Below are 20902 nucleotides of genomic sequence, written 5' to 3' on the forward strand. Positions count from 1 at the left end.
ATCAAGACTTAAGCAAATATTGAATGAAACTTAAGTGGGTGTCTTTTATTTTTTTTTAATTTTTTTTTCAACGTTTATTTATTTTGGGGACAGAGAGAGACAGAGCATGAACGGGGGAGGGGCAGAGAGAGAGGGAGACACAGAATCGGAAACAGGCTCCAGGCTCTGAGCCATCAGCCCAGAGCCTGACGCGGGGCTCGAACTCCCAGACGGCGAGATCGTGACCTGGCTGAAGTCGGACGCTTAACCGACTGCACCACCCAAGTGCCCCAAGTGGGTGTCTTTTAAAAAACAGAATAGATTTGTTGCTGAGATCATGCTTATAGAATCATAAAGGTTTTTAAATTTTTGTTGCTTGTTAGCTATAACCCTTTTTTTCTTTTAAGAAAAAGAAGATTTTTCTTCTCCCTGGCCTCATCACTTGGCTATGTTTTCATACCTTTCACTTTACTTTCTGTGTGTTTTAGAAAGCCTAAATATGTTGTTATTATTATTATTTTTAAATTCATTTTATAAAGACCTTTTACAAACAAAAGAGTATTTTATATTTGCCTACACATATACCATTTCTGGTCATTCTTCATGCATTTGTACAGATTTAATTTTTCATCTAGTATAATTTTCCCTCAGCCTGAAGAACTTCCTTTAACATTTCTTACACAGCTGGTCAGCTGGTGGATGATTCTCTCAGTTCTTTCCTGAAAATGTCTTTATTTCACTTTCAGTTTTGAAGAATATTTTTGCTAGATATAGAATTCTAGGTTGAGAGGGACTTTTGCTCCTGCTGTTTTTCAGTACTTTGAAGATGTCTTGTTGTCTTACTTTCATTGTTTCTAACCAAAAGTCAGCAAGACTGCTCCTTTTTGTTCTTTTTTGATCTCACTGTTTCAAGAATTTCTAACTGGCTTTCAGTGGTTTGGTTATAGTACACAATGATGTGTTTTTCTTAGTGTTTATCTTGCTTGGTGTTTGTAGAGTTTCTTGGAACTACAGGCTATACGTTTTCTTAAAAAAAAAATGGGATCATGAGGCACTGAGATATTCGCAACGGTGGGAAGCTGTTATCACTTCTACTGCTGTAGAGATAATGGAAGGAACAGTGTTTCTAGAAGTGGAATCATGGTGGTGCTTCCAGGCAGGAACAGGGCTCATTAAAAAAGGATAACTGTTGGGGTGCCTGGGTGGTTCATTCTGTTGACCGTTCAGCTCTTGATTTCAGCTCAGGTCATGATCTCATAATCACGAGATGGAGCCCCTCATCTGGCTCTGCACTGACAGCATGGAGCCTGCTTGGGATTCTCTCTCTCTCTCCCTCTCTCTCTGTCCTTCCCCTGCTCATGCTTTCTCTAGAAAGAAAGAAAGAAAGAAAGAAAGAAAGAAAGAAAGAAAGAAAGAAAGAAAGAAAGAAAGAAAGAAACTGTGAGAGAAATACTTTGTTTTTTCCACACCTCTTACTCTGTACCTCCTATACGTTGAACTTACCCAGAAGTCAGAGAGCAAGAGAGCCTAAGGAAACACTGAGCCCTACCACAAACAGGAGAGTTTGAGAATGTTGGAAACAGAGCTGATAGCAAATGAGCAGCTGACCCTCAGAGAAGGGTTTTGATCTGTGGGTTTCCTCACTATGGAATTCATATCACTTAGTAGAAAACCTGGGCATGTATTTGATGAATGAATGAATAAATGAATGAATAAGTGGATGAATGAGTGAATAAAAGAAAACATGTTTTATTATTGAGGAAACTGAAGCTCCTGTGGGCTTCACAAGGTACTCAAGTAGTTAGTGGAAGAACCAGGAATTAAAATTAGGTTCTTTGATTAATATTTCAACATAAAAACTGCCTCTGATTTCTGTAAATTGAATTGTATTGTAAATGCATATGAGAACTCTTTTTGTAAAGATACTGTATTGAATCTTTTTGTAAATCTAAAAATCCTTCACTTAGGTAGATTTTCCCTAGATCTTTGTTAGGTAGATTTTTCAAGTTTCAGTTTCTCTCCAAGCTTTCTGGATTATTTCTATTGCTAGGAGGTTTTATATTAACAACTCTATTTTAAAAGTCCAGAGCATTCCAGAAGGGGAGCTGTTTTTCATTTTGGTAAAAGAGTCAGCACAATGTGAAAGAAAGAACTTGGCTTTTGATATCGGATAGGATTAAATTCTGATCCAGGATTTGCAACTTAATAGCTGTTTGACTTTACACAAAACATTTAACTTCTCTGGTCCTTGGTTCCTTCTGTAAATTGGGGACAAGAAGATCTCTTCTAATCACAGAACTGTAAGAGCAAAATTCAAAGATGCATATGCTGTGCCAAATATACACGTTACTATTACTTAGCTGTGAATCATCCTTTCTGCAGATCAGCGTTTATTTCTCAGATAAAATCCAGTTCCATGGTTGTGATAGGTGGGACTGGCTACAGACAGAAGTATGTGTTGAAAAGTAAGAGGCCCTGGAAATAAAGACTCCATTGTCAAATGAGAGCGAGTGAAAACAATAATGCTAATAGCATGTAAAGGCACTGCAAAAGGTTGATAGGAGTCAGTAAGAAAGCCCCTGAGATTAATTTATCCCTATCTTGTATTTCCTACACTAATGATCATTTTCACTGGTGAGGACAATCAAGTAATTTTTAACCAGAGACTGGCATCACAGTTAAAGAGAACCATTGAGGGGCTCTTGGGTGTTTTAGTTGGTTGTGCGTCTGACTTCAGCTCAGGTCATGATCTCAAGGTCCGTGAGTTTGAGCCCTGCGTCAGGCTCTGTGCTGACAGCTCAGAGCCTGGAGCCTGTTTCAGATTCTGTGTCTCCCTCTCTCTCTGCTCCCCCCCACCACACTCTGTCTCTGTCTCTCTCAAAAATAAATAAACATTAAAAAAATTTTTTTAAGAGAATCATTGAGATACTTCCAACGTTATCATTGGCACCACTAAAGCTATCTCGTTTTTTAAACGTTTTATTGAGATATAATTAACATGCTGTCCAATTTAGCCATTTGAATGCACAATTCCATGGCTGGCCTTTAATGGATACACAAAGTGGTTCATCCATCACCACAATCAATTTTAGAATAGGTTCATTACCCCCAAAGAGAAACCCTACATCCTTTAGCCATGACTCTGTAGTGCCCCCAGCCCTGGGCAACCCCTCATCCACTTTCTGTCTCTATGGATTTGTCTATTCTGAACATTTTACATAATGGAATTGTACAATCTTGTAGTGTTTTGTCTCTGCCCTCTTTCACTTAGCATAATGTATTTGAGGTGCCTCATGTTGTAGCAAGTGTCAGTACTTAATTTCTTTTTATGGCTGAACTGGCTAAATATTTTTTAAGCATTTCACCTCAGTGCTACTTGAACTTCCACTGGATTTACCTATTCTAACATCTAAATATTTAAGATGAAAAGAATCTTAAAGATCACTAATTAAACCACTTTTTAATTTGAAGAAAGGGAAGTCCAGATTGTCTGAATGTCTAGTGCTACACTTTTACCTGTATAAAGGAGGACAGGGAGGGGTCTAGCTTCTCCCCTGTTACTCGACAAGGCTGGCTTCCTATAGTATCTACTCTAAAATCATAGTAACTCATTTTCCGATAGCACCTAGTTTATAAAATTCTTCCATATACATGAACTCATACAAACCTGAATACAAAACTTTTTCTGGAAAACAGGTAAGAGAGCTAGATACTTGAAGCATACATTACTACTGACCAAAATTATCAGATAAAAATTGGGCATACCCTGGGCGCCTGGGTGGCTCAGTCAGATGAGCGACCAACTTCGGCTCAGGTAATGATCTCACGGTTTGTGAGTTCGAGCCCCGCGTCAGGCTCTGTGCTGACAGCTTAAAGCCTGGAGCATGCTTCAGATTCTGTGTCTCCCTCTCTCTCTCTGCCCCTCCCCACTCATGCTCTGTATCTCTCTGTCTCAGAAATAAATAAACATTAAAAAAATTAAAAAAAAAATTGGTCATATCCTGAAAGGACTCCCCAAACAGCCTTTGGAAATGACAAATGTAAAATACTGGCACAGTCTCACTGACTACTTAGTGAATTCCAAATACTGTAACTTTCTGTTCTTACAATGATTTAAAAACAACACATGTAAAAACCTAAGACCATTTTTGATGGCAATGAAGGAGCATGTCTATGCTGACAAAGTGATTCTACCACAGAGCTGTTAGAACCTCGGTGCTCTGAGCTGAAGCATGTCTTCTCCTTTTCTCCCCAAACCATGTCATAAATTTTCTGGGACCTTGTGTACCAAAGTGACCCAGAGCATATATTTATTTGCAATTTCTGAAGTTTGAAATGCAGTAATTTAATATCAGTACTGATGGAAAATAAGCTACAGAATCAAACGCTCTCTGTCCTATGTAGTCTAAAATGAGTAACCCTAATGTGAGTAATGGTGAAGGCCTTTCAATCCCAAGGGTTAAAATCTTATTTCCTTCCTTAAATTTCTTTTCATCTTTCTTTCAAGGCAGTATGTGCATGACTTATTATGCCGTCAGTGAGCTGCTCTCTGACCTCATTAACATTCTTATCTTTCTGGAAAAAACTGTTGTAAGAGATCTGTCTGGTTATTATCTCTGCCACCTAAGATTTAAAGTTTGCCTATTTTTCCCAAACACAACTACCTTGAAACATCTAAGGCTTATGTGTCTTAGCTACTTCCCCAAATGTGCTGGGTTCTAATGTTAGAGATCCATTCTATCTGTTTTCTTTTTCACACTTTCTGATTCTTCATACAAGAAATGGCCCAAAGCAATAACTGTGTTTGGAAACAAAACAAAACAAAATAAATACCAAAAAAACTAAGTCATAAAATTCTAAAACCATAACAGTTAGGATATACAACAGGATACAACAATAGAGAAAAGGTCCTGGTTTATTCCAGTGTTTTGATATGCAGGAAATTGATTTTTGCAGAGAAAATTAACATATTATTGTTTTATTTGCAGAGTCTTTGGTATACTAATTATGGATCTGAAAATTAAATCACTGCATTTTCACATGATAGAACAGTATAGAAACAGGGAAATGATAAAAAGCCATATAGTAAACAATTTTTAAGCTATATCAAGAAGCATATCTTCAGTAATAATTTATGATTGGGATAATATTACTCCTAATCATATGTTTTATGAGCTCTTCATGTGTATAGAATGATCCACAGCTCTGCTCTCTCTCTCCCAAATCCCTGCATTTCTACTCTAACTTAAAGGAAATAACGTGAGGGGCACCTGGGTGGCGCAGTCGGTTAAGCGACCGACTTCAGCTAGGTCACGATCTCGCGGTCCGTGAGTTCGGGCTCTGGGCTGATGGCTCAGAGCCTGGAGCCTGTTTCCGATTCTGTGTCTCCCTCTCTCTCTGCCCCTCCCCCGTTCATGCTCTGTCTCTCTCTGTCCCAAAAATAAAATAAAAAAAACGTTGAAAAAAAAATAAAAAAAAAAAAGGAAATAACGTGAAATCTTAAAGAGAATTTAAACATCATTTGGTTTGAGAATTTATCTTTCTCGTGGACTACTTGTAATTCAACTTAAATGTTTTGTTCCCTTTTTGGTTTCCTATGCAAGTGTGATTTCAGTCAACATGGGGGGTAGGCTGTAGAGTCGTTTGCTCAGACATTGTTGACCCACACACCTCTACATGTACATGCCTGTGTATAATATGTGTAAATGTGTGTGCATCTGCATCTATATCCTGTAACCATGCTTACATCAACTTATCTGCTATCTATTGGGCTGACAAAACCAAGAAAACATCCAAGTTTCATTTCGTTTTTCTACTTCTGGGCGGCTGGGGGGTAGAGAGAATCCAGCCTGGGAGTTTTTACAACTGGGAGTTGTTTTCAATATTTGTTCTCTACTTCTTCATTAATAAAACCTCAAATTTCAGATGGCCATGTGCCTACTCAGAATACAAACTGTATCTGTTTCTTTCCTCTTGAAGCCAATAGCAGTCACGTCTACAACTTCCAGAACCTCTATTCTAAAATGGAGTATTCTCTGTCTTTCCTGCTGGCAGGAACACACATGCAATGGGAGAGGTGGAGTTCATTCATACTATAGCATGGATGCTATGTGTCTCAGGCAGTAAGAGCTGAGGTTCCTGGTGACGACAGAGCTCCCATACCCATGTTGGATGAACTACAGTTGTGGATAAACAAATATTGCCCCTTCACATCTAGTTGTTCACCAAACTGGGGGAGTCTTTCCCATAAATGCTGATTGGGTTCATCTCCTCTTTCCTCCTCATGTCTTAATTAAGTACACTTAATTTCTCACCTAGGGTTTTGTAATGGTCTCAGAATTGCTCTATCTCCAGTTCTTTCCTCTTGCTATTGTCTTCTTTATGTTGCCTCCAAAATAAACTAGCTACATACAAGGCTGAACATAGAAATGAGTAACGGGGTCAGGATTTAATGCACCCCTGTAGGGTCGTTTGCTCAGACATTGTTGCCCCAAACACACACACCTCTTGATATAGAACTAGACATCTTCCAAACATAGTGGATAGCCAGGAAAAGAAAGAGTAGGTCCACCTAAAAGAGGCACATGCTAAGATGACATACTAAATGGCAGACTAGAGCTACTCACAGGAAATGACTAAGACATAATGGATCCAGTCCTGTGTCTAGGCTGTTTCAGGTATTGCTGGAATGTATGTCAGTCGTATCTCTGCAGATGGCATTATGTCTGAAACAGTTTTTTAGGAACTCAACACAACCTTGGATTATTATGAATGACCAGCCACTAAGAAAGAATGGAAGACATAAGAAGTAAATAATATTTTCCAGCACCCAAAAACACTTGCTGCATAGTCATCCCTGACTAACATGCACATATGCAAAACATTCTCTTGCTATAGACGCTCTTTGAGGAGCAATCGTGTTTGCTCAGTTATTACCATGGCCTGTTTACATGTGATGAGCTTGACTATTTCACCTACTCAAAATTCCATACTTCTCCATTACAACCCACAGTGTAGCAGTAGATTAAAGAAAACACTACATGAATATCCTTAATTGAAATGGTTATCTTGTAAGTGATACGGAATTAATTTTTTTTCTGAAGACAAAGTCCTTGATTAAATATTAAATAACTCGAGTCCAGTTCAGTGATAGAACTAGGTAACAGGATTTTGATTCTTACATTTGTGCTTTTTCTACCAGATCCCAAAAGTAACTCTAGAATGAAATAAATGATTTTATTGACTTGACTTGACTTTCAGCCTAGATCACATAGGAGTCAAATGAAGTAAAATCGGATAAAGCAAAATGGTTGCTTTCAGAGTGAAGAGAGACAAAGTACTGCTTTTATATAAATAAAATACCATCTGCATTAACATATAATATGCAATAAGATAGTATTAAATTAGAAAAGCTGTGCACTTCAAAATGCTTTGTCTAGTTCTTATAAATATGTTTTAAAACAGAATGTGACGATCAAGACATTTTCCTACCAAGCATAACTTTACAAATCATTGTCTTCAAATACTTTCTTTATTAAACTAGTTGGTGGCCTTTTATTCTAAAGGTGTGTAACATTTAAGTCTTACCCATGTGCTTTTAATTTGCCACAAAGGCATGACTGCCTAATACCTCTGAACTATGACAGTGGCATCCTCTTAGAAAAGACCAAGCTATCATTAGAAATGGGTCATGAAGCAAAAGTCATTAACTCATTTTAAAAAGGGCAGAGCCCAACAAAGCATTACTGACAAACTTACTTTCCTGTGCCCATTTGTCTTTATTAAATATCACATTCAATATCTACCTCCATGCATGAGATAGCCTTCTGAAGCATCTCCCCATGAGAAAATTAAAACCATTAGAAATTAAATCTACTTTCAGGTTTTTACTCTGAAAGAGCAACAGAATTCTCTTATGCAATATTAAATAGAAAAATAAGTATTAATAATTCTCAGTAATAAAAATAATGACTCCAAAGTTCCTACCTTGAAAACATCCATGGACTCTTAAAAGAGAAATATTCAATTAATAGAGGCAATGACGAAAACCAGGCAGATCAAGGTAGGGTCTTTTATTTTTACCTTGATGTTGGATGCAAAAAGACAACATGGGATAGATATTTGCATCTCTTCCACACACCAAATGAAAGGTGTATTATAATAACAAAAATGATAGGCAATGATATCTCTATCTCTGTGTGGGTAGACTTCCTTTACTAACCTTTCAAGATTCAGTGGAAATTTCTTATAATGAGGAAGGATAATCTATGCCCTGTAAATCCCCTTCTTGGAAGGAAACTGATAGAGTCAATCTTTACATCTGTTTTCCTCTGTTCTATACCAGAAAATAAAAATTTTATGAATTTTCTCTCCTCTGGGCTGTCAGTTACAGATGGTATTGCAAAATGAGGCCAGTATCATTTCTGGTGAAAGCAATGTCCAGCCACACAAAACAGCTACTTTGGAACTTTCAGAACAGGTAGGAGAAAGGTTATGTGAAGTCAAAGTCTGCATTTCTGTCCCACGGCTGACCCCAGGGAAGGAAGCCAAGCGTGGGCAGCTTTGTTTCTCTAAAAAAAAAAAAAAAAAAGTTTGCTTTTTGTTTTGTTTTACTTATAATAGAATCTCATAATCTCAGAAAAACTTAAAAACAAAATAATAAAAATGCAAACATACAAATATTTAAGACTATATGCAAGACAAATCTGTTTTCATCTCAAGCAGACATAATGCTCTTTTATAGGCAAAGCAAAGCACATAATTGTATCAGTTTTAAAAAACTGAGTTTTTGCCTTTTATTCTTGCCATATTTAATTTTTTATTATAATCTATCTTTATTTCCTTTCACCCTCTTTCCTTCTTCCCTCTCTCCTTTTCTTCTTTTGCTTACTTGCTACTCTATATTTTTTCATATTCACCTTTTTCTTTCTTTCTCATTCAGGACTATAGCGGCCCTAGAACAACACAGGGGTTAGCGGTGCCGACCTCCCACCCCCACTTCTACACAGTCAAAAATCTGCATATAACTTGTGACTCTCTAAAAACTTAACTACTAATAACCTACTATTGACTGGAAGCCTTACTGATAAAGTCGATTAACTGTATATTCTGTGTATTCTTACAAAACTTATAAAGTGAGAAAATGAAAAGAAAATGTTAAGAAACTACAAGGAGGAAAAAATACATTTACAGTACTGTACTGTATTTATGGGTGGAAAATCCATGTATAAATGGACCCGTAATTCAAACCAATGTTGTTCAAGGGTCAATAGTTACATATTTAATTTTTTTTTTTTTACCATTTATTCATTTTTGGGAGACAGAAAGAGACAGAGTGTGAGCAGTGGAGGGGCAGAGAGAGAGAGGGAGACACAGAATCCATAGCAGGATCCTGGCTCTGAGCTGTCAGCACAGAGCCTGACATGGGGCTCAAACTCACGAACCACGAGATCATGACCTGAGCTGAAGTCAGACGCTTAACTGACTGAGCCACCCAGGTGCCCCCAATAGTCACATATTTTTAACTTCTTACTGCCCAGTTACAAGAGGTATTAGATATTCTGTAGCAAATCAGCTCAGAGCCTCCACATTCCTTATAACAGTTACTCCACAAATGTCTCTCAAAGTTCACTTCTCAGAACTGTTGCATCAAATCCACCTGGTGCCTTGAGAGAGTCCAGTGGCTCTCTCATCAAGTGCATCTCATCAAGTGCAGTCCAGCCTCTGCCTATGCTCCTGGGTCCTTCTCTGGACTCACTTGCGCCTCCATTGGTTGTTGCTAAATTCTTCCTTGTCTCTACAGTGGCTGCCTTTTGATCTAGTTGTACTGCAGTGTTGACTCCAGTCTGTCAGCATTGTGTGAACTAAGAAAATGCCAAGCTTTCTTTGATTTCTATTTGCCTGGTGTATATTTTCCATCCTTCCATTTTCAGTCTTTCTGAGTATTTTTGTTTGTCTTTTTCATACAACATAATTCTTCACTCAATTATGGAGTCTTGGTCTCTTAATTAGTAAGTTTACTTTGTGTTTTAAGGGGTATATTATTTTGAAATTAGATCTTATTTCTGCTATCTTAATCCACATTTCCAATTTAAATGTAAATTGTAATTATTGTTAAATTAAGACTTCTTTCTGCCATTTTGTATTTTTCATTCATTCTTCACTTTTTATACCTTCCTCCCATAATTCCTCCTTTCAATCGAATAAAATTTTCTCCTTCTGGTTTATTACATATTCTATTTTTATTATTTTCACTGTTGTCTTTACCTTAGGACTTATACTATCAATTTGTGAATGTTGATATTTTCCTCCTAACACAATAAAAACTGGATTATTTCTAATATATTTGTCTTGCCTCTTCCTATTGTTATTAAATTATTGTATTTATTATTAGAATTATTAGAATATTATTAGAATACAATCTTAGAATATTAGAATACAATAATACAATTATTGTATTGTATTATTAGAATTTTAGTTTTAGATTGTTGTCAATACACTTTTCCTTTTTTTCCATCCTTACTCTTATTTACCTAACATAAAAATAAGCTTAACCAAGATATTTGGTTAATACTTACTTTCCATTTCTTTTTAGCATCTATAGTTTTGTTCTTCAAAAGGTATTTTAAATGAGGGCCATTTTATGGTAAAAGTTCTGAAGACCTTTATGCGTGAAAATATTTTTTAAGCTTTAATCTTTAAACATCAACCTCTCTAGTGATGATGTTTTAAGATTCATGGTTCTTTATCTTGAATACTTTAAAAATAATATTATTTTGTCTTATTATTTTCAGTTTGCTATCGAGAAGTCTATGGCTATTTGATTTTTGTTTCTTTGCAGATAATCTTTTTTTTAAGATATTATTTTTTAAAGTAATTCCTATGCCCAATGTGGGGCTTGAACTCACGACCCTGAGATCAAGAGACATGCTCCATGCTTCATTCTCCTTTGCTTTTGAATTCTTCATTCTCATTATAATATCTAGATGTGGCTCTTTATTCTCCATTTGGCCCCTTATCAGCCCTATCAATTTAAAGTCTTCCAACTTTCTTTAATTTTGAAAAATATCTATTAATTCTTCACATGTATTATTTTTGCATTTTTCTCTCCTTCTGGGACTTGTTCAAAATTCCATTTATTCTCTATATCTTTTAGCTTTTATTTTTTTAATTCTTACCTGTTGTTTTCCTTCAGAGAGTTTCTAATCTGATCTTTAAGCTCACTTATTTGCTTTCCCGCTATACTCGTCAAATTATTTATCCCGCTATACTCATCAATCCCATGTATTGTGTTCTTTATAGCCACTATTATATTTTCTTTCCTAATATTCCCCCTACATCCTATTTAATGGTTTATTGTTCTTTTTCCATATTGTTAATAGTCTATTGTCTTAACTATACAATCATTTAAAAAAAATTCTTGGTTTACCTGCTCTAATAATTCTCATTTGTGGAGTATATGGTGTCTATTTCTTTGTATTTCTTTTATTTGTGTTTATAAATGCATGTAACGTATAGAGAACTAAGGCCAGGCCATATTCTGTGCTAGTGTTAAATAAGAGCGAGATCAGAAAGCCCAGGTACCACCGAATCACTAACATCAGTGACTGTTAACCAGACAGTCCTTCAGATCAGGTTTATGCTTTAAACCTTCAGATGAAGCTCCACCAGGAGAGGGTAGTCTCCATAGATCTAGTCTGCCAGGCCTGAGGGCAGTAAGCAGGAGGGGAGACGAGTGAATGGCTCAGGGACACTGTAAAGTCTATAATTTTTTTAAAAACTTCTCCACCCCAGTAGAACTTCTGATCTGCCTTGATGGAACTTCAGGATACATATATAAGAATCTGGGCTGTTGCTAATTTCTGCCACTATATGAGAAAATAAAAGGAAGTTTTTCTCTTACAACCCATTCTTCTGTTCTCTTGATGAAACTTCCAGCCATCTTCCATCACGGGATTCTAATACCCACTTTGCTAACCCACACCAATTTGAGATGGCCTCCAGTCTTCCAGGGTACCTCATAATTCCTTCTTTCCTTCCTTCCTTCCTTCCTTCCTTCCTTCCTTCCTTCCTTCCTTCCTTCCTTCCTTCTTTCCTTCCTTCCTTCCTTCCTTCTTCCTTTCCTTTCCGTCCCTTTCCTTTCCTTTCCTTCCTTCTCTTTTTGTTCCTGAGATCTTTTTTCTTTTTTCTGTGCATTTATAGATGCATGGATTTGTTTGGGGGAAGATACCAGACACTGTATACCTGCAGAATGCATGGCTGCTGGGCCCAGGAGAGGTTTTCAATCAGTTGGTTGGCATTAGGAAATAATTATAATCAGAATGCATTTAAGTTATCATATTCCTAGAATCCTCTTGATTTTAATATGCAGTGCAATAACTTTGGTCTAGAAATTAGACCTATAGAGCAAGTTTCATGGTTATGTCAGGAAGTCAAATCATGGAACTATTCTTGGCTTCAAGTATTTATTGTTGGTGAAAGCTAGCATGTTGTCTTACTATATGGAACTTGTTGAAAGTAACCGAAGAAATTAAGGCATATAAAAGAAGAATGAGTTAAGTTCTGTATCACACTATCTTTCAAATGCAAACTAAATACATATTGTCTATGTCCAAAAATACTCATTTACAATCAAATAATACCAGCACCTTTCTTCTTTTTTTCCCTAAACCACCGGATGAATAATCCATACAATAACTTTTGGTTTTGAACATTCCTTGGTCCTTACTCATGTCTCCTACTTTGTCTTCCACTACTACAGTCTCTAACTATATCCTCCAGGCATAATCCCTAAATAGGTTTCCCTAAATGGTTGATAATGTCTTTTACTTCCAAGCGCTTGGAGAAATCACTCTCTGTATGGAATAGTTCACCCTTCTAGATGTTACTTCAATTTTCTGCCCATCATCCACTCATTCTGAAGAGACTCCTTGGTGGTTTTTTTATGTGGCCTCCTCCAGGAAACATACCCTCATTCATCTTTCCCAGCTGGCTTGCACAGTCAGGTATCCCTGCATGTTACCATCAGCCTCTGTGTGATTTCCTACAGTAATTGTTATTTGACTTTTCTTCCACAGGAATGTCAAATCTTTGAAGTCAGGGGCTATGGGTCTTGTACACTTTTACACCTATCCTTAGCCCCAAATAGTTATTGGGTAATTACTGAAGGGTTGTAATGACCAAGCTTGGGTTCTAGTGTCAAATCTGGGCTCAAATCATTCCTCCATTACTTACTAGTTGAATAACTGAATGGTTATGTTATATAACCTTAACCAACTCTCTGAGTTTGCATTTTCTCAAAAGTAAAATGAGATTAAATAGACTCAATATCACCAAATAGTAAGGATTAAAGATAATTCATGTAAAGTGCTAAGCATTTTAGTCTATAACATAGCAAATTATCAATCAAGATTACCTATCGTCATTTGATGAACTCAGGTTCCTTCCATGAAAAAAAAGTGAAGGGGATTAGATTAATTTTTCATATCCTCAGAACCCCTTTCCCATCTTTTCAGTAACTTCTCCGTGTTTTCATGAGATGCTAAACACCTTTTGTCAGAGGAGAAAATAATCTGATAAACAGATTAAATGTGTATAAAGGGATACATTAGAATGACTTAAATTATCTTTGTTAGCATAATCAGTACTTATCCAAAAGAAAAAACCCTAATGCTGGAATTTCAGGAATCAGTACCAAACAAGCTACTGGAAATAGTTTTGGGCAAGATGGCCTACTGGGACTCACACTAGGAATTTTACTATGTAAGGGATCTGCTTATGCATTTATTCATTTAGTTGAAAATATGTACTGAATTCTTGCTGTGTCAAATATCCTACTGGGGGTGTAGAAATATAAAGATTTATATTACTTACTCTTATCCCCCAAACATGCTTCTAATGTAGTAGCGTAGGTAATAATACCTTGTACTGATATTGCTTTAACATACATTATCTTGTTCACTGTTCACTTATAACACCTATCTTGTGATGAAGGTTACAAATTTTATTCTCAATATGCATATTTGGAGAATTTATTGAGCTTATCTCAGGTCACACAGTTAGGAAGAGGTAAAGTCTTGACTCAGAAGTGGTTCTACTGGCTATAAATTCTTTTTCTTTTCTCTCTACACTACAATGCTTCCACAACTAGAATTCAAATAAACTATGATAAATATCATAAATACCAAAATAGTACAGACATTTAGATGAGGGAAAATTTAATTTTTGTAATTAATTAGCAATGGTTTTGTAAATGAGGGATATTTTTCAGTACATGGCCATTTGAAGGATGGATTGAATGTTGATAGTGGAGGGGTGGGAAGAACATTCCAGACTGGAATTTGACAGCAGAGGTGGGAAAGAGCAGATCAAATTGGGAAAGCCAAAGGTCCTGATTGACTGAAATATGGGATATACGAAAGAAGTGATTTTAATGAGATTTAAAAGATAGGCTGGAGCCAGATTACAGAGAATTCAAAGTGCGCACTTTTCTCCATAAGCCAATAGTTCTCAGCCCTGGCTGAGTATCAGAATCAATTTTACAGCTTTTTTGAAACGCCTATGCCCTGGCAACCCTCCCAGAGATTCTATCATTAGTTCTCAGGGGCATGGACATCTGCGTATTTTAGAACTGGCCTATTGATTCTGCTCTATAGGCACAGCAGAGATTAGTGACATGGGCACTGAAGAGGGGTCCACTCAACGTGCCGTCAGTGGATGGTGCTAGTCTTCAAACTGCTACCATCTGTGATGAGCAACAGGGAGTGGTAGTGTAAAAACTGTATACCAATTTAATGGGGTTATTTTATATCTGTTAAAACATATAGCTTAAAAAGTGGTGCTGTACTTTGTACTTTTCTTTATTCTTGTAGAACTCATTTTATTGTAATTTATAAAGTTATTTTCTCTTGCCAATTGGAAATTACTGGCCTTTGATGCAAGTATTGCTCCGAGCCATAGTACCTTTTGTGAATATGAAAAAAACATTTTGAAAGTGGTGTTTTTCACAGAGAGGGATACAAACCATAAGAGACTTTTAAATACAGAGAACAGAGGGTTGCTGGAGGGGAGGTGGGGGGGGGGATGGCTAAACGGGTGATGGGCATTGAGGAAGACACTTGTTTGGATGAGCACTGGGTGTTACGTGTAAGTGATGAATCACTAAATTCTATTCCTGAAATCATTATTACACTATATACTAAGTAACTTGGATTTAAATTTGAAAGAAAGAAAGAAAGAAAGAAAGAAAGAAAGAAAGAAAGAAAGAAAGAAGCAAGAAAGAAAGCAAGAAAGAAAGCAAGGAAGGAAGGAAGGAAGGAAGGAAGGAAGGAAGGTGTTTTCACATTAACGAGGCTCTGCCACACTGGACAGATGAGAGTGAGGACAAGTAAGTCCAAGTGGTGTGATGTGTTTGGATTCAGTTATGTCAATGGTAACAGGAAGAAGGGGGAAAGGAATCAGAGAAATATACAAAGAAGAAAAACTAGAAATTGACGATATGATTTAGGATAAACTAAAGCGTAAAATGTAAAGTGTTTCTGAAATTTCATGCTTGAGAGACAGAAAAATTAAGTGCTACTATTAAGAGATATGAGGACATCAGTAAGAAAATTTGGGGAGACAATCTCCGTGAGTGTGGGGGTGGGGTGGGGGGAGATAATGATTTTAGCTGTAGAGCATGTTGAGTTTAAGGTGTTTGAAATAAATCAAATGAAAATGTCCCCAAGCTAATCGAAAATACAGTATTGGAACTTGCTAGAGAGGTGGAAATTGGAGATAATAATAAGTAGAAAGTGTCAATGCAACCTTGAAAGTGTTGCTTTTATTTTATTTATTTATTTATTTTTAATTTTTTTTTCAACGTTTATTTTTATTTTTGGGACAGAGAGAGACAGAGCATGAACGGGGGAGGGGCAGAGAGAGAGGGAGACACAGAATCGGAAACAGGCTCCAGGCTCTGAGCCATCAGCCCAGAGCCCGACGTGGGGCTCGAACTCACGGACCGCGAGATCGTGACCTGGCTGAAGTCGGATGCTTAACTGACTGCGCCACCCAGGCGCCCCTGAAAGTGTTGCTTTTAAAAGAAGAAACAAGATAACGATAATGATAATAATAACAACAACAACAACAACAACAACAACAATAATAATGGTGGTGGTGGTATTCAAAGTATCTGACAACCAGTTGAGCACTGGGGACATAAGCACATAATCCGTGCCTACCATCCGGCTATTTGACCATGTGGAGGGGGTAGGCATGCACTGGGGTCTCTGGGGGAGAGATGAGAAAGAGAAAAAAGAAGGAGTTTGAGGAAAAACTCTTAGACCCATCAATATCTTGCAGATTTCAAGTGAAGAAGATAAAGCGGGAAATGGAAAAGATAAAAATGTGATAAGAAATTGATTTTCTCTTAAAGTTAGGAAGAGGAGAAATTTTAAGAGGAAAGAAGATGATAAATATTGCTGAATTCTACAGAGAAACTGAAGATAATGAGAAGCAAAGAAAAGCTTTTAGATTTAGTGAACATGAATAAGCAAAAAAAATTGAAGAAATCAGTTTTGGTATGATAGGAAAATTTAAGATCTAGAGCAATAAATAGTGATATTTGGTAAAGAAGCGGAGCCATTGAATATAAATTCTTCTTTCATAAATATTATCAAAGGAATGAAGGGAAAAAGATAGAATTATAGTTTAAGAGGATAGAGGGAAGAAAAGGCAATATGTGAGGAGTGAATGCTGAGAATTTTCCAGAATTGTTGAAAGACATCAACTCATAGATACTAGAATCACAAGAAATTACAAACAACCTAAGAAATCCACATTTTACTGAAACTGTAGAATATCAAATACAGGGGAATTTTACAGACAGTCAGAGATAAAAGACAGATCACATATAAATGCTGCATAAAGTGAAAACGAATTTCTCCACAGAAACAACAGGAGCTGGAAAATAATGAATCATATTCTCAAATTTCTAAAACTGAGAAATCCATATCCAGCAAAAATCCTTTAATGGGAATGAAGGTAAAATAAAGATATTTTCAGGTAAACAGAATTGAGATAGCTTTCCACTAAAGACAGTATTCCTAGAGGAAGGAAAATGATCCCAATTGGAAAGCCATAGTCACAAAAAGGAATCAAAAACAACACAAGACTGGTAAGTATGTAGAAAATTTAAATAAACATCAACTATATAAAACTATAATAATGTCATGTGGATTTTTAAAATATAGAGAGAGGAAATAAAGCAAGTGACAGCAGCATGGAAGTCATGAAGGGGGAAAGGTAGCTGAAGTATTTTATGGTCCTTGCAAAATAAAAGAATGTGGAGGGGCCAGGGCTGCTTGATGTTCTAGAAAGGCCGTCACTACCATGGTGGAGTCAAAGTAAAGCCAGTAGGAAACTAATGCCTGGAAGAAGTAGAAAGTATCAATGTCACATTGAAAGTGTTGCTTTTAAAATTTTTTTTCAACGTTTTTTTTTGTTTTTTATTTATTTTTGGGACAGAGAGAGACAGAGCATGAACGGGGGAGGGGCAGAGAGAGAGGGAGACACAGAATCGGAAACAGGTTCCAGGCTCCAGGCTCCGAGCCATCAGCCCAGAGCCTGACGCGGGGCTCGAACTCACGGACCGCGAGATCGTGACCTGGCTGAAGTCGGACGCTTAACCGACTGCGCCACCCAGGCGCCCCAAAAAGTGTTGCTTTTAAAAGAAGAAACAAGTTCTAAGGAGAAAGCATTGATTTTCTAGCATGGTCAGAGGGCTTTACATGTATTATCTTAAATTACTTAATTCTGCCTACTATAAAGCATTTATTATTATCTCCATTCACCTCACTGTATGAAGTTAGCTAACTTGTCCTGAATAAGAGTAAGTCGCAAAGTAGGGACTGGTACGCCCCAATGCACCATCATCCCCTCCAGGAGGAGGCTGTGACAAATGAATACAAAAGCCCCATTCTCTGTAATCCATTGATCATCTCGATGAATCATTTTTCCTCCCAAACAAAATCCACATCTATCAACTGCTCTCTCATAGACTGCATTGCCAAAGATTCCCCACCTCATTTGATTTCAAAAGTGGCTGTCATCTTACTTACTCCCTTCCTTTGTTGTTTTTTTCTTAGAAACTAAGTATTTCTGTTTTTGTTTTTTGGGTTTTGTGGTGGTAGTTGTTTTTACCTTATAGTCTCTTGCTTCATGTTTATCCTCTTTTTCCCTCCCACTTTGTCTTCTTTCTCCAAATAAGGCTTTGTTACAGTTTACAAAAATTGATATTTAACTAAAAGTCTAGGGTATTACTCTGTAACATCTACAGGTTTTCAGGAATGTACTAGAAATATGCCAACAATTATATGACACTTTGTTTCTTGGCACAAGTAGGGGCTCTTGTTGCCAAAACTCAGTCTGGCAGACAGAGGCAGGATTTTTAAATGACCACCGCCAGCGTCTGTCTCTGATGGATGCAACTCTGCCAATATACCAGGACTATGATCAGCCAAAGTCAAGCCCATATCTTATTATAATAGCGGCCCATCAATGACAATCTTCCACACTGTTCTTTCATAAGAAAGAAGACAAACAAAAATTATATGTTCATTAAAAGATATAAAACACAGAGATAGGACTACAAAAATATTTTCAGAGTGTATGTTTTAGAAAATATGGTTAATTACCCAGTGTTTTAATTACCCTGAGGTTGGACCTTCAAACCAAAACTCATAAGCTAATTAAGGAAGTCCATCATACAGACACAGCATAAAGCAACATGCAATTAACATTTCCTAAAAATGAAACCAATGCAAGAACATTTTGATTTACTCTAATTATACTGTTAATCCTGTACCTAATGCAGAAATGCCTTCGCATCAAAAAAAAAAAAAAAAAAAAAAAGTCCTTGAAAGGTCTTCCTCCAAACTGTAGCAGGCTTATATTTCTCCCACTGTAGCTGCTTGTAATGTATATAAAAGTGAGAATAACGAAGAATTCTCAAACCATGGATGTTATAAAGTATAGATGACAGAAACCTGGCCCTGAATGTTCCCACAAGAACAGTTTGCAACAATCATATTACAAGGAGTTTTAAGGATAGCACTTTGATCAATCTGCTTCATTCATCTCCATGTACTTTAAAGACATGTCTTAGAGCTAAGAGCCAATATTTCTGTGTTCCTAAATAGAGACTTGCTCTTGGGCCCTGATATTGAGCCTTACTACAAGTACTATGAACTCACTAACACTTCAGGAAGCATTTCTTCCTAAGCATGGTGGTGCTTCCCTAACACTATATACTATAGCGTAAGGGACCATTTGGAAAGTTGATAAGTTGCACATGACTCCTGGTGTTCAAAGGTTCTGAAAGCAAAGACATTATTTTCCAAATTCTGAGACTCAAAATTAATAAAGTGGTAGAGAACTTGAGGGATCACCTAGACAGGTCACTTTTTATTTTATGGATGAGGAATCTAACACGCATGGAGTAAATGGCTTTGCCTATTCCTACAGCAAATCTTACACTAAATGGGAATCAAATCAGCTCTACTGACCCCTAGTCATTTGGAGTCAGAGAGATCTGGTTTTAAATCTGACTTTTTCGGGGCCCCTGGGTGAGCAGCCGACTTCGGCTCAGGTCACAATCTCTGTGCCGACAGCTCGGAGCCTGGAGCCTGCTTCAGGTTCTGTGTCTCCCTCTCTCTCCGCCCCTCCCCCACTCATGGTCTGTCTCACTCTGTCTCTCAAAAATAAGCAAACGTTAAAAAAATTTTTGTTTTTAAAAATACGACTTTTTCATTTAACATGTGAACATGAGCAAGTTACTTCCTTAACCCTTGGTTTCCTCGTCTTTAAAATGAAAACAATAAAGGCACACCCATCAAGATGTGAAGATCAAATAAAATAATGCACACAAAACCTTTGATGTCCCCACTGTTCTAAGCTGCATCCCACAAGTAATGCTTTTCCCTCTAATGTCATATTCTAAGCTGGTTACTAAAAAGCAACATATGGCATAAAAATGTCAGATACTTGATCATGAAGCAAAGTAGAGAAGAAGAACTTTAATATACTCAAAATCATAAAGGTGACATCTTATTTAAACTATTCAAGTTGACTTTTCATATAAGCTTCATAACAGGTGCTTCATTTTGCACTTCACTCTTTTAGTGAAATAAGAGGAAAAATTATATTTCCAAATGCAAATTCACTATCGGTTCATGAGGTAAGAATAGGATAAGTAGTTTCTTCGGACATTAGCCAAGAACTATACTAAGTAGAGAGAAGATTAGGTGCTAAGTTAGATAAACAACAAAATTACCATAAATTTTTAGCTAATAATTATCCTACATCTGTCTGATACCTTAAGGACTATGTATATGTATATGTAAATGTATATGTATATATGTCTCATAGGACTATATATATATATATATATATATATATGGAATATACATATACAGCATTTTTATATATATGACATATATATAATATATATAGAGAATTTTAACATCAAAATTTGATTAGATATTCTGTGTATTACACAGCCTGAAAAAAGACCATAGAAAAGGTAATACAAATAAAAATTTGACAAGATCCAGTATAAATATCTAATTGATTATTAATTACTTTATTAATTTTTAATATGTATTTATTGAGTCCCTTCTTTGTGTCATAATTGTGCAAGTTTGGAGACTATAAAAGTGTATAAAATATAATACCAGCCACTAAAGAATAAATGACTTTAGAATGATAAAGCATAATCTTATAGCACTGAAATATTTTCTTGGCGATCCTTTTCTGCTAGAGTCCTCCTTCAAATATTGCAATGCCACTTTGATTTCATACAAAATCAGAAAATATTAAAAAAATAAATACCCATATGCTCAGCATCCAAACTCCAACAAATACCATTTCTCTAATAAGCATAGAG

General features: G+C 36.5%; 1 long non-coding RNA gene across 8 annotated transcripts in view; it reads right to left on the reverse strand.

The window, feature by feature from the left end:
- Positions 1-20902, reverse strand: part of LOC123384777 — a 489335-nt gene that overhangs the window by 103421 nt on the left and 365012 nt on the right. For 6 of the 8 annotated variants that reach the window (XR_006596304.1, XR_006596310.1, XR_006596305.1 and 3 more), the window contains one exon: positions 6606-6761. The exons of the other annotated variants lie outside the window; for them this stretch is intronic. This is a non-coding gene — a long non-coding RNA (uncharacterized LOC123384777). The remainder of the gene's footprint in view (positions 1-6605; positions 6762-20902) is intronic. 8 annotated transcript variants of the gene reach the window in all.

This window comes from Felis catus, chromosome B1, assembly GCF_018350175.1.
Source record: "Felis catus isolate Fca126 chromosome B1, F.catus_Fca126_mat1.0, whole genome shotgun sequence".
In the NCBI taxonomy this organism is placed as follows: domain Eukaryota; kingdom Metazoa; phylum Chordata; class Mammalia; order Carnivora; family Felidae; genus Felis; species Felis catus.